Here is a 16757-nt window from a genome sequence, read left to right on the forward strand (position 1 = left end):
GGGGCCTAGTGGAAGGTGTGTGGGTCTTGGGGGCAGATCCCTCACGAATGACTTGGTGCTGTTCTTCTGGTAGTGAGTGAGTTCTCACTCTGCTGAGGCTGGATTCGTTCCTGGGAGAGTGAGTTGTTGTAAAGCCAGGGCACCCATAGGTTTTGTTCCTTCACACATATCTGCTTCCCCTTTGATCTTTGCCATGTTGTGACACAGCATGAAAAGCCTTCCGCAGAAGCGGAGCAGATGCTGGCGCCATGCTTCCTGAACTTTTCAGCCTGCAGAAGCATGAGCTAAATATACCTCTTTTCTTTCTAAATTACCCAGTCTCAGGTATTCTGTTATAGCAACACAAAATATACTAAGGCAGCAATTTTCTTTACTCAGTCGGCTGATTCCAATGCTAATCTCTTCTGGAGGTACCCTTGCAGATACACCCAGTTATAATGTTTTACAACTATCTGGGCATCCCTTAGCTTAGTCAAGTCCACATGTAAAATTAGCCCTCATGCCAGGGATGGTGGGAACATGGACCAGGTGGTAAGGTGGGATCTTTTGGGAACATGTGCCACTGGCCTTTCCAGGAACCAGTGATCAGTGTGGGCCTCAGCTCCTGAGGTCTGAGTGCTCTGTAACTTAGACCTGCTGACGGGCGCACTGGCTGGCTTCACCAGGGAAGTGAGCCCACTCTGATTCCTGTGAATGGCTGTCTCCTTGCCTGCAGAATTGTTGGTAGCCATGGCTGGTCTAGAGTCTCGCTCTGTTGGAAGGCCACCCACTCTGCATTTTCCTCCAGCACATTGTAGGCATCCCAGGCCATCTTACCTTACAAGCCTTCATTTATATCATTTTCTGAGTTCTATTTCATAAAATTCTAGAATGTCAGGGCTGGAAAGAAGTATAACCATCATCTCCAGCCCTCTCATTTTCAGAGGAACAAATAGAGGCCCAGAGAGGTGAGGTGACCACCCAGGGTCACATGGCTACTCCGTGGCTGATTTAGACCCATCTGAATGGATTGGATTTAGACCTGCTGTCTTCTGACTTGAGATACTGTCCCGTGGCCCATATCTTTTCCCTGTTACCTCCTTTATTTGTAGATTTCTGGCCACTTCAATGCCAGGAACGACACATCCATCTCTAGCATTCAGCAAAGTGGACATTTAGTAAGGACTTGTCCTTGAATGAGAGAAGGATAATGACTAGCCTGTGCAAATATCTGTTCAGTTACAGAGTTCTGGGAGCAAGGGTTTAAGGTAATGTTCTCTCTGGGGACCTGTTTGTCCAGGATTTGTGAGGGGAGGAGGGCTCACTGGCCAGCGGGCAGTTATCTCCCTCACTGCCCCGTTAGGGAGCCCAGGAAGAGGAATGAGGAGAGAGCGTGGGAGCCTCTCACTGACTTCCTGAAGAAGCAGAGCCACCTGTGGCCTTTTCATGCCTCCTGCCCTGGATCACATGGTGGGGGTGGGGTAGGGGAGAACCTGGTACCTTGGGGGATGCCAAGAAGTCAGGGGCTCTTGAGCTAGACAGATCTGCTGTGGGGACAGATGGAACTGCAATGCACCTTTGGCTCTCAGCTCTCTCAGGGGAAGGAGCTATTCGTCTGCTCAGGCTGCTGTAACATTTACCAGAGACTGGGGGCATAAACAACAGAAATGTATTTTCTCACAGTTCTGGAGGCTGGACGTCAGGATCAAGGTGCCAGAGGATTGGGGTCGGATGAGGATTCTCTCTTTGGGTTGCAGATGGCTGCCTTTCGCTGGGTCTTTTCTCTGTGTTCTCACGGAGAGAGAGATCTCTGGAGCCTACTCTTTTTCCTATGAGATGAGAGTCCCAGTCTTATGACCTCATTTAAGCCTAATTACCTCCCTCAAGGCTCCATCTCCAAATACACTCACACTGGGGGACAGGGCTTCAACAGAGGAACTTTGGGGGCCATAATTCAGTTCGTGGCAGAGAGAGTTTCTGAATAATAAGAGCCACGGGTTGGTATTTTCCTCTATCAGGGTGCCTTGTCCCCAGCATGAAAGCCCTATCGGGTAGGAGTTTGCTCAAAATCTTGAGGTCTCCACCAGTTTCTGTGAGAGACTTCTTCCAGGTCCCTCAGTGCCTTAGAGCCTCCTGCCTCCCTTCTAATCAAATCAGGGACAGGGAGGCCCTTTGGGAGGTTGTCCAGGCTGTTCCACTGTTGAGCAGCCTGATGTCTTCCCCAAGACAAGGGGACAAAATGTTCTGGCTATAAATGTCCCAGGGAAGGAGGTTATTGCCTTTAGCCCCTTTTGGGGGAAGCATCTGGAAGTAAGTTCTGAGGAATGAAGTCTCAGAAAGAGGGCTGTTGTGGCAGAGGTGACCTGTCCATTCAGACAGGTCCTTGAGGAGAATGGGCCCCTCGGAGGGTCAGTGTCGTGGCCACCCAGGCCTCCCACACCACCTGTCCCTTTCTGCTGATTCTCCTTTTCCTTTGCCCTGCCCCGTTCTTGGATACCTCACCTGGGGCCTGTACTGTAACCCCTGACCCTAGGTGGAGCCTTTATCTTGGATTTTTTGGTATGGAACATTCAAAGTAGAGAAAATAATGAACTACCATATACCTACCATTCAACCAGCAGTTGTCACGATTTTGCCGCATTGATTTCACTTACTCTTTTTTCTTTTTTTCTTCTTGCTGAAGTATATTAAAGCAAATTCCAGCCATCATGTCCATTTACCCCTGTATACCTAGCATGTATTTCTGAAAACCATCTACCTGAATTTGATCTTTGCCTCTCTGTGACCCTGGGTCCACTAAAGCCGCTCAGTTTCCTCACTGTGAGTGACCCCCAAAGGGCATGGTGTTCGGGTTAAATGAAGGAAAACTTAAAAAGGAAAACAATGTTGTAAGAAGGAGCACCAGATTAGACCTGGAGGCCCGGGCTTTGTAATTAAACTGCATTCTCTGTGGTTGGAGCTCCTCCCCAAGGCCACAGAGGCCACAGGGGCGCTGTGGGATGTGCCACCTCCTTTCTCGTTTCAGGAAAAGTAATCACTTTCTAAACGGTCCCACAGACGCTGAAGAGAGGCTCATTAGTTCTCCCAGGGGCTGCCATCACCCCTGGGAGGACAAGCTCAGAAAGAATCTGGGTCATTTTCTTTTGTGCCATGAAGCCCTCCCCAGGGCTCTGGTGAGAAGTGATCTGACTGGCCGAGACCACAGGCACACTGACACTTGGCAGGCTCGCTCTGGCTCTGGCGTGGAGGTGGTACTAGTATACCATGGAGCTGGGGGAGAGGCTGGATAACCCTCTGTCCAGGCATGGTGGAGGGTTCCACCCTGTCCCCTGGTCCCCAGCTGAGCCAAAGGAAGTTTTATGATTCCATCCCATTCCTCTCTAACAAATGCATTTCTCTCCCTCCCTTGGCAACCTAAGCTGTGCTTACAGAAAATACGAGTCTAGAATAAACAGTTCCTATCAGACCCGAGGACCAGTGGGGGCTGTGGGAGAACCCATGGATCCTCTCCCTGGTGATGAGGGGTGGTCGCGGGCTCTGCTTTAGCTCACCCCAAGGATCTTCTCTCTAGGGATCCAAGGGGCCGCAGTGGGAAGCTTTGGAGTCCGCCTTACGTTCAAATCCTGCTTCTGGCTGTGACTACCTGTGCAACCTTGGGCAGGTTACTTAGCCCCTCAGGGCCCCAGTTTCCTCATCTGTAGACCCTCGGGAGGGTTGCTTTAAAGATGAGCCATCAGGGCCGGGCATGGTGGCTTGTGCCTATAGTCCCAAGCACTTTGGCAGGCTGAGGTGAGCGGATCACTTGAGGTCAAGTGTTAGAGACCAGCATGGGCAATGTGGTGAAACCCCATCTCTACTAAAAATACAAAAATTAGCTGGGCGTGGTGGTGCGTGCCTGTAATCCCAGCTACTTGGGAGGCTGAGGCAGGAGAATTGCTTGAACCCAGTAGGCAGAGGTTACAGTGAACCAAGATCATGCCACTGCACTCCAGCCTGGGCAACAGAGCCAGACTTTGTCTCGGGGAAAAAAAAAAAAAGCCATCAGGTCAAGCCCTAGCTCAGAAGTGGTCCTCAGAAATGCTGCTTTCTCTCCCCTGAGTTGGAGCTCCTCATCCCCTGGTGTTTAGTCCTGGACACAAGAAATCATTGGCTGAAAGAACATCCATATGGTTTCTGAGGAACATTTGCCATATGTTAGCTCGTTGGAGTGTCAGGGAAGTGGGAACTATTATCATCCCCATTTTGCAGTTTAGAAAAAAAGGCTTCGAGAGGATAAAGGGTCCCAGAGAGCTGCACAGTAAGTGTGCAGGTGGGGCGTGGGTGTGGGACAAGCTAGTAGGTGAGATCAGTATAGAGGGGCCGGCAGGAGGGCCGTGCTGCGGTTATCCACTTGGGAGCAGAGAAGAGTGGGGTGGACTGAGGAGTGATGGCAGGTCTTTGAAGTTTGGTGTCCCCCAAAGTCATTCTTCATTGATCCATCCCAGGCAGATGCCGGGCAGTTTATATGCCTTTAGCCCAAGATGTACTGTCCAGACCACCTTCTTCGCCTCTTTCCCTCCTCCCTTCTGAGTTTTATCTGAATCAGGACTGGCAGGGAGCTTCACAGTCATCTCCCCAAACTCTTTCTGCATCGTCCCATCCGAGAGTGAGGCTGAACACACAGGATCACACAGTTTGCAGCTGGGCTGGGGTGCAGCTCCTGGGCCTCACTCTGTCCATTCTGCAGCACCCCTTTGTCTCCCCCGCTCTCTGCTACCATTTGCTCCTTCGAGGACAGACATTGGGTTTCATGTCTCTCGCACCCAACATGGTTAGGCTTGTAGAACAAAGCAAAGGCAGGTGAACTGCTTTCCCTGCCCTCACTGAGGAAGAGCAAGAGGGCCTCAAGCTGCAGCCTGAGGGATTTACGTTAGACTGACAGCAGGCCAAGCAGAGTGACTTGGATGGGCCTGCTGTCCTGTTTCCAAAGGCTGTTAATCGGTTGCTCCCTCTGGTGAGAGGCTCACGGCTCTGGGATTTGTTTGCTGGGATCCTGTGCAGCTCTGGATACAGAATCCACCCCTGACCTGGCCTCTCAACACAGGCTTCAGGTTTCTGAGGGGAGACCCTCTGCAAGCCCGGCTTTCTATGACTCCACTGTGGAAATTCTGTCTGGGTGGGGGCATCTCCCTCCCTGCTCAGGCTGAGATCAGAGGCCTCCCAGAAATCAACCACCCTTCCTTGGGCCCAGCCCACCCAGGGGCCTGAGCTCATGGCTCAGCCATCTCTCTGGTCAGGGACGGGAAGTGCTCCTGCGTGCTTTAGATTAGGGAAATGTTCCGTGTTCCGTGTTTTAGGCACGCTCAGCTCCTGCCTTCCGAAAGGTCACTGCTTAAGAAAACAGTCTGGTCCTTGGCTTGGCCCATCTGCTGGGAGATGGGCTGCGATTCCTCTCCCACGAACTGGCAGTTTCCAAGATGAAAATGGGAAAACAGAACAGGGGAGTGAGGCTGGTCCCGTCCCGGAGGAGCCAGCATCATGAAGCCTGTGTCTGCTGAGGACGGTGAGGGCGTCTCCAGGGGCTCCGTGACTTCTTAGAGATGTGGATTTAACCAGGAGACAGCGCATGCTGGCCTGTGCCGCCTGCCCTATCAGGCTGTGCTGGGCGTCTGTGCCGGGAGAGGGACGCGGTCACCAGCTGTTCTGACAGGCACGTTCCTGGACAGGGCTATTTAGGGCAATCATTGAACGAAGCACATAACCATGACTGCCCTTTTTTTTTTTTTTTGGTCGTTGTTTGTTTGTTTGTTTTTAGCCTGAGGAAGGATCCAGATGTTTCTAGTTCTGCAGATGTCTTTTTGTGGTAAAGCTGAAGAACAGAGATAGGAAATGAGGGATTGGGTGAGTTGGATCCCAGAGCCTTCCACATGACCAGATGACCCTCAATGGGGGCTCAGGTTCCTTCTGCACCAGACCCCCATTAAGCCCGACTCCCAGCTCCCCAGCACATCTTCCTCCAAGGTTTTTGCTCTTAGCTTCTCCGAGCTCTCTCTGCCACCACAACACAGTGGCTGTCAGTGCTGTAACTGCTGTCTCCATACGCTTGAAATCTCACCCCCAAACCATCCCTGCAGCCCTGGCCCCTTTGGGAACCCCAGCGTACAAGGTTTCCGGGCTTTTGGAGGACACGGTGGTTGCACTGTCTGGCGTCTATTCAGAGTTGGGGGAGAGCCCACAGGGACGTCCTATTGGGTCCTTTCTCTGTTACTGTCTGTTCTTACTTCTCCCACCACACCCTGTCTCCCGGTGAGGTGAATACCTTCTCTAAGGGCAGCCTAGTGGCAGGAATCTGCAGTAGGACTGGGGGTGCTGGGCCAGAGCCTCAAATAAGGGCCCCCAGGCCATGGCCAGAGAGGCCTATGAGGCAAAGTGTCCTCTTTCCTGCCACAGCGTGCCCCATGTAGTCAGGAAGCCTCGAGGTCTAGCTTCGTTCCCTCCTGCTGTCTCTTCCCATCCTCCCCTATGTGGAGGAAGGTTTTATGAGTGGGGGCTTGTTGGCACCTTCTAGAAAGGAGAGGGCAAGCATCCTGAGCTCCTGGATGCTGGCAGAGCCTAGGGTGGGGAAGTTCTGATGCCTCTCTGGGGAGAGGGCATGTTCCAAAGGTAGGGAGTTACGTGTGGGTAGGCTTGGTACCTGGGCCCACAGGCTGCAGGGATGGACACTGGGCTGTGTGGGGGTGGGGGATGGGTGACAGGGCTGCAGTGCGTCCACCTGGGACTCTGTTGTGCTGTCAACAGTGGAGAGCCCCACATGGGCCTGCTCACCTGTATTGACATGTCAGCTCAGGTGTCCCATTAGGTTAAGCTGTGAGCCCAGAGGCTTTGGTCCCAGGGCCACCCTGGTCACCAGGCTGTGAGGACAGGAGCAACTCTTGCCCCACCCTGCTTTGCCTCTGGAATGAGTCCTGGGGGTGAACTGGGGGTGCTGGGCCTGGTACTCTGTGGGAGCTTGGACTTAAAACATGTTGCTGGCTGGGTGTAACAGGCAGGGGAAGGAGAAAGGTAGGCACTGGGATCCTGGGCCAGGCTTAGGCCTTTGTCCTTTGTCCGCTCAGGCTGAGTCAGCATCTGTTGTCTCAGGAGTTTCTGTCTCAGGCTGGGCACTATGAGTGTCACCTCCCCTAGGCGTCGAGGACAGGCCCCCAGCCTGGCGATCTGACTCCTTGGTCAGTGATGGGTGAGGCCTGGCAGGGGTCTGCTCCCTGCTTATTTGAAGCTCTGGTTTCTCTTCTGAACTGGAGGGAATCCAGTCCACTTGCCAGACATTTGTTTTGCTCTTATACGTGCTCAACCCTCTGTGAGTGGACCCCCGTGGTGGATGGCAGGCTCTCCTTGAAGCAGGCACTAGTACGCCCTTGACTGTTGATTCCAGGAGGCCCAGGGAAACTGCAATGGAAGAGGTTAGTGGAGGCACAGGGCAAGGAGGAAGAGCTTTCTGGCAAACTGAAACAGGAAGCTCATGGAGGGAACAGGTTAGGCTTGGTAGTAGAGGGCATATTTGACAAACCTGAGTGATTTGGTGTAGCTGCTGGTTTGGAGATGAGTGGGTGCTGGAATGGCTAGTGCTAAGGAATTCAGGCTGTATCCAGTAGGTGATAGCTATTTAAATTGTTTGAATAAGGATGGGGTGAGGTGGCTCACGTCTGTAATCCCAGCACTTTGGGAGGCCCAGGCAGAAGGATCAGTTGAGGTCAGGAGATTGAGACCAGCCTGGGCAACATAGTGAGACTGCATCTCTACAAAAAATGAAAAAGTTAGCCAGGCAAGGTGGTACATGCCTGTAGTCCTAGCTACTTGAGAGGCTGAGGTGGGAGAATCACTTGAGCTCAGGAGTTAAAGGCTGCAGTGAGCTATGATTGCACCTCTGCAATCATGCAATGGGCGACAGAGTGAGCATGATTCTACCTCAAAACAAAACAAAAAAGAATGGATGTGATGGTGATTAATCTAAGAGCTGCCATTGTTGAGCCTTTATTTTATGTCCTTTATGTGTCCTGTTAGATTTCATCCTTACTGCAGCTTTCTAAGGTAGATGTTATATTGTTTTTCACCTGGTCATTCCAAAGGCAGGCAGAGTGCAGGATGTGGCCAAGGGCATTGGAATAATAGGACATTAGCCCTTCCCAAACAGGCAGTTCACCTTGGGATATGGCTCTGCCATTCCTACTTATGCCTGGGAGGTACAGGGTGGCCCCAGGCTGCTGTGTTGAGGAGGAGGAGGAGGAAGTGGGGGGATAAGGGTCAGGGGAAGAAGAGGAGAGGGAGGGAACTCTACGAGGGACAGAGCTGCCCTGGAGGGAGTCTTTGTGGGCTGTTTCCTGAGGAGTGCTACAAAGGAAACTTCCAGTCACTCTACCATCCTTAAGAGTGATGAGCTGTGTTCCAGCCCCCATCCTTCCCTCCCTTCCTCATTCTCCTAGCTCTGGTGGAGGCCCTGAGGGCAGATGGGGGCCTCCCACTGGGTTGACCGGATCCAGCACCTGCTCATGTGGGAGAGCAGAGGGACCTCAGGGCTATGGGGCCACACTGCCTCAGGGAACACAGGTCTCAGTTGGGGAAGTGGGTGTGGGAGGACCTGTAGAAAAATACAGATTTATTACTGCTCCTTCCCTGCCAGCTGCATGTTTGCCTTTCCCAGGTCAGTGGGCTGGTGACGAGATAAGGACAAGTTAATTTATATCCAGGTGACAGATTAGCTCTTCTAACCACAGGGAACTTTCTCAGGTCATCCAACTGGGGCTTGGAGAGTGGGAGGGGCCGGCGAGTGAGGGAATGTCTCTGGGGCAGTTTCCACCTTCTGCCCAGCCTCTGTTAAGGAAGCAGGTGAGGTGCAAGAGAGGCACCTCAACATGAGTGGGCATCTTAACCTCCTGGAGAGCTTGCTGGGCTCCCAGACTTTCTGATTCACAAGGTCAGAGATAGAGCCCAAGATTTTGCATGTCTAGCTGCTTCCTGGGTGATGCTGCAGCTGCTGCTGCTCTGGGTATCCCACTTTGAGAACCACTGCTCTAGATAATCAAAACGATTTTTGGTGGTGCTTACCTTGCCTTTCTGTGCTGCTTGGACAGCACTGATAGCAGGAACACAGGCTTTCCACCTGTGAAAGCTGCATCCCACCTTTAGACCCTGACTCCAGGGATACCTTCTCCAGTGGCCACCCTGAGAACTAGCATGTGCTGGGCCATCTGTCCTTTTTTCCCCACATGCTACCTGGTTTCATGGCCCACGATTGTACGCACCTGGAGTACTGGGACTCACTCTTACCAATCCCTGGGGGCCCCTGGCACCTAGCACAGCCCGTAGCACATAGAGGAAATAGGTATTGAGTGGATGTAGTTAAAGCAGACTTTAAACCTTTATAAGGGTTAAACCTTTCTAAAAACCCAGTGTCAGATGGGGAGGGGATTTTAAAGACTTTACAGGCTGGTTATAGGCAGAGCCAGATCAAGAGCCTGGCTGCCTGTATAAGATAATTTTATAGAAAATATTTCATAAGCTTAAAACACCAGCTAGCTCTCTAAATCTTTTCTATACTTTATCTACAGAGATACACTTTTATATAAGTAAATGTGGTTTGTATAGCTATTTTTATGTTATTTTATTTTTTGAGTCTCTCATTCTGTCGCCCAGGCTGGAGTACAGTGGCAGGACCTTGGCTCACTGCAACCTCTGCCTCCTGGGTTCAAATGATTCTCCTGTCTCAGCCTCCCTAGTAGCTGGATTACAGCTGCCTGCCACCATGCCTGGCTAATTTTTGCATTTTTAATAGAGACGGGATTTCACCATGTTGACCAGGCTGATTTTGAATTCCTACCCTCAGGTAATCCACCCACTCGGCCTCCCAGAGTGCTGGGATTACAGGAGTGAGCCACCATGCCCGGCTGAGTATAGCTAGAACTTTGTGTCTGCTTTTTTTTTTTTTTTGGGGATGAAGTCTCACTCTGTTGCCCAGGCTGGAGTGCAGTGGCGCCATCTTGGCTCACTGCAACCTGCGCCTCCCGGGTTCAAGCGATTCTTCTGCCTCAGCCTCCCGAGTAGCTGGGACTACAGGTGCATGCCACCACGTCTGGCTAATTTTTGTATTTTTAGTAGAGATGGGGTTCCACCGTATTGGGCTGGCTGGTCTCGAACTCTCACCTCATAATCCACCCACCTCGGCCTCCCAGAGTGCTTGGATTACAGGCATGAGCCACCATGCCTAGCCAATCTAATGTCTTTTTTTTTAAACGTAACATTTGTATACTAATTTTCTTGCTGAGTGTACAAATGAATGTCATTTGTGTGCTGTTCCTACATTATCTCACTCAATTCTCAAAACAACACTGAAAATACGTGTTATGACCGTGTTCACGCAGTACAGCATCCCTTGGAAGTGATGTTCCATGATTTACTTAATGTGTCCCAGGCATCAAACATGGAACTGGTGTCTAGATTTTTCACTGTAGGTCCAGAGATTTTTGTATTCTCTGAGACCACCTCTGATATTTCTTTCCATGTGGCCACTGTACGTAATTGACGCGTTTTCTAAAACCACACTTAAAAAAATTGAAATTCAGTTTTCCACCTCTGTCTATCCCAAACATTTTTGTCAGCCCCAAAGAAAACCCAATACCCATTAGTAGTCACTCCCAATTTCCTCCTCCCCTCAGTCCCTGGCAACTACTAGTCTGCTTTATGTCTGTATGGATTTACCTATTCTGGATATGTCCTGTAAGTGGAATCATACAGTATGTATCTTTTTGTGTCTGACTTCTTTCACTTTGCAACTTTTTTTTTTTTTTTTTTTTTTTTGAGACAGGGTCCCACTCTGTTGCCCAGGCTGGAGTGCAGTGGCATAATCATATAATAGCTCACAGCAGCTTTTATCACCCTGGCTTAAGCAATCCTCCAACCTCAGACTCCCTAGGAGCTGAGACTGCAGGTGCGTACCACTATGCCCAGCTAATTTTTTTTTATTTTGAGTAGAGATAGGGTCTCACTATGTTGCCCATGCTGGTCCCAACCTCCTGAGCTCAAGTGATACCTCCTACTTTGGCCTCTCAAAGTGCTGAGATTATAGGGATGAGCCACTATACCTGGCATTTGCAGAGTATTTTTCAGGTTCATCCACATTGTAGTATGAATCAGTGCTTTATTCATGTTTTATGGATGAATAATATTCCATTTTATAGCTAGAGCACATTTTGTTTATCTGATCCCATTCTTTTTGGGGACCAGAGAAATCTAAGTGCTACTGTTGGTTGCTGAAGTGTGATGCATGTTTAAGAAGAGAGGGCATTTCAGGAGAGGGGTGTGCACTGATGGCGATGGCATGGTCTGTGGGGAGGCTGAGAGCAGTAGGGTGTCTGGAGAAGGGAGAGTTGATGGTTAGAGCTGGGGCTGGGTATGTGGTCTTGAGGGATCCAAAGGTCAGAGTAGGAGGATAAAGCTTGGCCAGGAGGGGCAGCTGAGGGGCTGTCACATTCCTAGAACAGAGGAGCAGCCAGTTCAGGGAAATGTGATGGCTGAACTCCAAAGATGTCTGCAGGTCTGGGTGTGGATGGCTTCAAGGCGAGGCATTTGGTCCAAAACCAAGGAGTGACCTAGTGCCCAGATGGAAAAGGTCCTGGGTTCCCATAGGAGCAGGAGCAGTGGCGGCGGCTTGGTGGGTATGCTAGTGGCAGGCTGGCCAAGGATGGCAGTGGCGTGTTCTGGAGGAGAGTCAGCTCAAGTGGAGAGGGCCCAGGAACTGTTGAGAGGGCCTTATTAGGAGTCCAACTGGGTGGAGTCATGGGAGCACAGACTTGCTCAACCCCAGTCGGCCAAGCATCCTTGTCCCGCCCATCATTACAACAGAGCCAGTGCTCATTAAGCCATTATTTGTGCCATTTTGAGTGACCATGGGAGAAATGGAAAAGGAATAACCTTGAGTCCCTAGAGCCCAATCTCAGGAGGAAAGAGAAAAATCCCTGTCCTCTCCTTTTCACTCTCTCCAACTGAAATGAAAATGCCAGTTTGCTGATCAGTGGCACCAGACAATAATCTCTGTGACTGCCTGGGGAGCCCTGCATGTGGGTATTTTAAACCACAGGTTTTATTATTGTTCAGGTATGGTGTGGCCAACAGATCAGGAGGCAACCACTATGGAAAAGATAGTTTGTTACTCATGGCTCCCAAGAGGAGGGCACATGCCATGCCCGGCCAAGGCAGGTGGATCACTTGAGGCCAGTAGTTTTAGACCAGCCTGGCCAACATGGTGAAACCCCATCTCTACTAAAGATACAAAAACTAGCCGGGCCTGGTGGCAGGTGCCTGTAGTCCCAGCTACTTGGGAGGCTGAGATGCGAGAATTGCTTGAACCCGAGAGGTGAAGGTTGCAGTGATCCAAGGTGGTGCCACTGCACCTAGTCTGGACGACAAAGCGAGACTCTGACTCAAAATAAATAAAATAAAATAATAAAAGAAATAAATAAAATAAAATAAAATAGGTGTGATGGTCTAGTGGGGAAGGCCATGGGCCTTGCATTTGGTATGGCCCTGATCAGGCCTGGCAGGAGGCACCTCTCCCCTCCTGTCCTGCTCCCTCCTCACTTCTCACAGATCCTTCAGGTCCTAAAGGAGAGAACCAAGTTGGTGTTCAGTCCTCTCTGTCCCAGTGTTCTGGGTCTGGAAGCATTTGCGTTCAAAGCAAGGGAAGAACTCTGACGTGGAAACTCTGCAGCCCCAGACGCCTTGTCTCTGCTACTCCATCCTGTGCTCTAGACTGGTGCTCAGAGCCTGGCCATGCAGCCAAGGGAGTGCGCAGAGCAAGGCTGCTGCAGCCTGGCGGAGGGCCGGAGTCCCTTGGCATGAAAACCAAAGCCACAGCACGAGGGAGGACAGGCCTGGGGAGCTTGTGCTGTTTGGCCTCCCCGGCCTTCACTGAGCCGCTCTGTTTTCAGGGCCGCTCCAGCAGGCATTGCAGCAGTGTGGTGACAGGTGGCACTTCCAGCAGCTCTTGCAGGCTCGTTCCTCTGCCCTGCCCTTCTGGCATCTTCTTACCATTCCGGCAGCACTGGTGACACAAGGGGGCAGGTTTGTCAGAAAACTGAGACCCAGAGTTAGGTGCTGAGACCCCAAGATAAACACACGGATCAGACCACACTGGCAGGGTCTCTTTTTCAGAGCCAGCTGAAGATGGGGTCTGAAAAGAGACAATAAAACAGAAATGTGTGTTTCAGCGGAGGGGTCTCCTGCCCGGATGTGTCCACATTTGGCCTGACTCCTCCAGTCTGTCTTCCCTGCTGGCCAAGGTAGTGAGCCCTGATCTTGTGGTTTTTCCCATCAGGCTCCACCTAATCCAAAAATTCTCGAGTGCTGAACTCAGAGTGGACCCACAACACACTCAGAGCCCCTGCAGCTGGGAGCTCTTGTCTGAGATGGAGACTCTCACTTCTTTCCCCAGCGGCCTTCCCACTCAGGAGGCCTGTGCTAGTGTTTGTTCTGGGCATAGTGTGCATTCTTCTCTCCAGAACACAGCTGGAGAGATGGGGCAAGGCAGAAGCTGGGCCCCAGACACAGGCAGGGGACATGGGCCGACTGCCCACCTCCTGGCCCCTGACCGTGGTGGAGTGGGAGGTCTGGATGGAGCAGTGAGAAGGGAAGGGCTGAAGATGCTGCCTGGAGGCCTTCTGCTTAGTGTTCTGAACTGACCAGTGGCTTGAGGGGTTACCTTGTTCACCCTGTGTCTGGCAAGGATGGTGTTTGTTGGAAAGCACAGTGAAGAGGGAACTGTCTCTTATTTGAGTCTTATGTTCTCAGCACTTGAGGTGCTTGGTCAGTGCTTGTCAACCAGCCTTTTGGTCTGCATTTGAAAGTCCCCTTCCAGAGCCTCGAGGTAATGTGACATTGTGACTCAGACACAGTGCTGACTCTGCGGCCTTGGCTGGTGTTTTGTAATCGGCTGTTCTGCTTTGTTAAATGTTTCCTGGGTGGGCATATCTTGATCTTCCTCACTGGATTTCAGGTTCTTCAAGGGAAGAGAACTGGATCTTACTCCTTTCTTATAAACTAACATTTTGTAAATCAAAATGTTGGCTACAGTCAGGAAGATGAACACCTGTGTGTAGCTGGCTGTAGTCAGAATAGCATGTAAGGAAGACTACAGAGAGAGAGAGAATTCCCTTCTGGCTGGAGAGAGCAGAGAAGGTCCAGAGGATGGATATGGATTCCAGAGAGGGATGAGATTGAGAGGCAAAGGGGTAGAAGAGTGTGACAAAGACATACAGGAAGGAGGGACCCAGGGTCCATGCAGGGCAGCTGTCTGAGGAGCAGCTCCCGGCGGGCTGGGAAAGCCCAGCTCAGGAGTTCATTCCTAATTTCATGGACAGCAGGGACCCTCCAGGAGTTTCTGAGTGATGTGGCTGATTGATTCTCACAGCAGTGGTGTGGGGTAGATTGGGAGGAGAGAGCGGCATTCCTAGAGGGATGGACCCAGGAACTGATTGCGCACCTCACTTGCTCGCTCAACAGTGCTGCCTGAGTTTTTCCTCGTAGCCATCCTCTCACGTAGGTGTTACTGCCATCCTCTCTTACTGGTCAGGAAAGCAGGTCCAGGCAACACAGGGCATAGGTGGTGGAGCCACAGCTTGAATTTACCTGGGGCGCTAAATATGTAATCTGTACTCTTATTTATTTATTTATTTATTTATTTATTTATTTATTTTGAGACAGGGTCTCGCTCTGTAGCCTAGGCTGGCATGTCGTGGTTGGTGCAGTTATGGCTCACTGCAGTCTCATCTTCCCAGGCTCAAGGAATTCCACCTCAGCTTTCCAGGTAGCTGAGACCACAGGCATGTGCCACTACACTTGGCTAATTTTTGTATCTTTTGTAGGGATGGGGTTTCCCCACATTGCCCAGGCTCATCCCCAACTCTTGAGCTCAAGGGATCTGCCTGCCACAGCCTCCCAAAATGCTGGGATTACAGGCGTGAGCCACCATGCCTGGCCAATCTGTGCTCTTAGTACTGTTCAAGACATTGCACGATGCGGAGGACAGATGGGGAGACACTGGTGAAGACATCTTTTGATTTCCTTGCCATCACACAGTGTTGAGGAATGCTTTACTGCTTTCCTTTTTTTCTTTTTAAACCACCAATCTCTAATTATATAATAAATATAACATAAATACATCTTCCCTGTGAAAAAGAAGAAATTGTAGACATGACTAGGGCTCCTTTAAACATTTTCCCAACCTGGTCCTATGAGCTGCTCTTCCTTGGATGGAGAGATTCAAAAGAAGCCCGTGCATGCCTTCCTGGGCCCCCTTGGCTTCCAGCATCCTGCCAGCATTGTCAACACATGGCCACCAGTCACCATCAATCCAGTGCTGTCAGGCAGCCAGATTTGATCCCAAGAATAGTAACTCTGGGTTGGAGCCATGCTCTGCAGCCCGGCATTCCACCTCTGGGCCTGCTCCAGGCAGTATGTTTGGAGAGTCGAGGGTTATCCTCCTTGCCATAGACCTTAAAAGGTCCTGCTCGTGGTCTAGGCATCTCTCACGTGCCCTGATAACCGATTGTGGTTCTGCCTTATCTTTAACATGTTGGAACCCTCCCTACGCCTCTTGTGTTCTCAGCCTGTCTCAGCTCATAGAGAGATGAGGGCCATGGGTCCCCATCCAGCTCAGAACACATTTCCTTTTTGTGTCCTAATCACACCACCTTTAAGCTCTCAGGGGTGCCCAGCACTGGTCTTGGAGGAACTGGTGGATAAGCTTCTCTTCATAGCACTTGTCCATGTGACTGTCCCCTCTGGATCTGCTCCAGCTTGTCCAGGTCGTATCTGAGGTATGACCTGGGCATCTGGTCTTTGCCTGTGGATTCTGCGGGGACAGGCACCGTGGAGTCATCTAGGGGGGCATCTGAGTCTCTCGGTATATTTCTAAGACCCTTTCTGGGACAGGCCAGGTTTTTAGGTGGGTTCGGTAACAGTTACCTGCCACACTGCCTCTCCTCACTGCCTCTGAGTAGAGGTCTCAGAGAACAGCCGAAAGGGACTGGGAAGTTTGGGGAAGAGTTCTTGTCATGAAGAATGCTGACCAGGGAGGGAGATTAGGACCCAGGAAGGATCCCAGCTTCTCTTCCCTACCCCCCAAGAAAAGCTGCCTTGACCTTTCCACCACTTGTTCCAACAAAATCTTGTATAAGTGTCCCTGGGCAAAGCTGTTAATAGCCACTGAGGGTGGTGTCTCTCCCTTCCCTGCCCAGCTCCCCTACCTGCCTCTCGCCACTATGTGGGCTCCAAGGATGGTCAGACAGATGCTTGTTTTTCATCCTGAGTGCCAATAGCCACAGAAATGGCCCTTCCCTCTCATTTTTTAAAGTAGAGGGATGGGATAGTAGGAATGGCCATTCTGCATCTGGATGGGGATCTGCTGGTCCCTGGTTCCGCAGCCCTCTGGTGCTTGGCATTTCCCTGAGCCCCCAACGCTGAGCCTGGGCTTAGCATGCAACCTCATTTACCACCTGTCTGACTCACCCAGACATGTTAGAACCATGCACGCTCTTGGGGAACTTCAAATCCAGGACCCTTGCTATGTAAGTTTTTCAAAATTATTTGTGCGTACTTGGAAACTGAGAGAAGAAGAAAAAACAAACACCTCTAGTCCCATCACTCTAACTAGCCACTATTAGCGTTACAGTGAATTATTTTCCAGCTTTTTGTGGACATCCACATGTGTGTCCCCATAGGAGTGCAGTGTTCCTTTTTCTTTTTAAAAT

General features: G+C 51.0%; 1 protein-coding gene across 2 annotated transcripts in view; it reads left to right on the forward strand.

Annotated features, from left to right (window-relative positions):
- ADCY5 (adenylate cyclase 5) overlaps positions 1-16757 on the forward strand; it is a 164562-nt gene that overhangs the window by 30433 nt on the left and 117372 nt on the right. The gene's annotated exons all lie outside the window — the stretch shown is intronic.

Source organism: Macaca mulatta, chromosome 2, assembly GCF_049350105.2.
Source record: "Macaca mulatta isolate MMU2019108-1 chromosome 2, T2T-MMU8v2.0, whole genome shotgun sequence".
NCBI classification, from domain to species: domain Eukaryota; kingdom Metazoa; phylum Chordata; class Mammalia; order Primates; family Cercopithecidae; genus Macaca; species Macaca mulatta.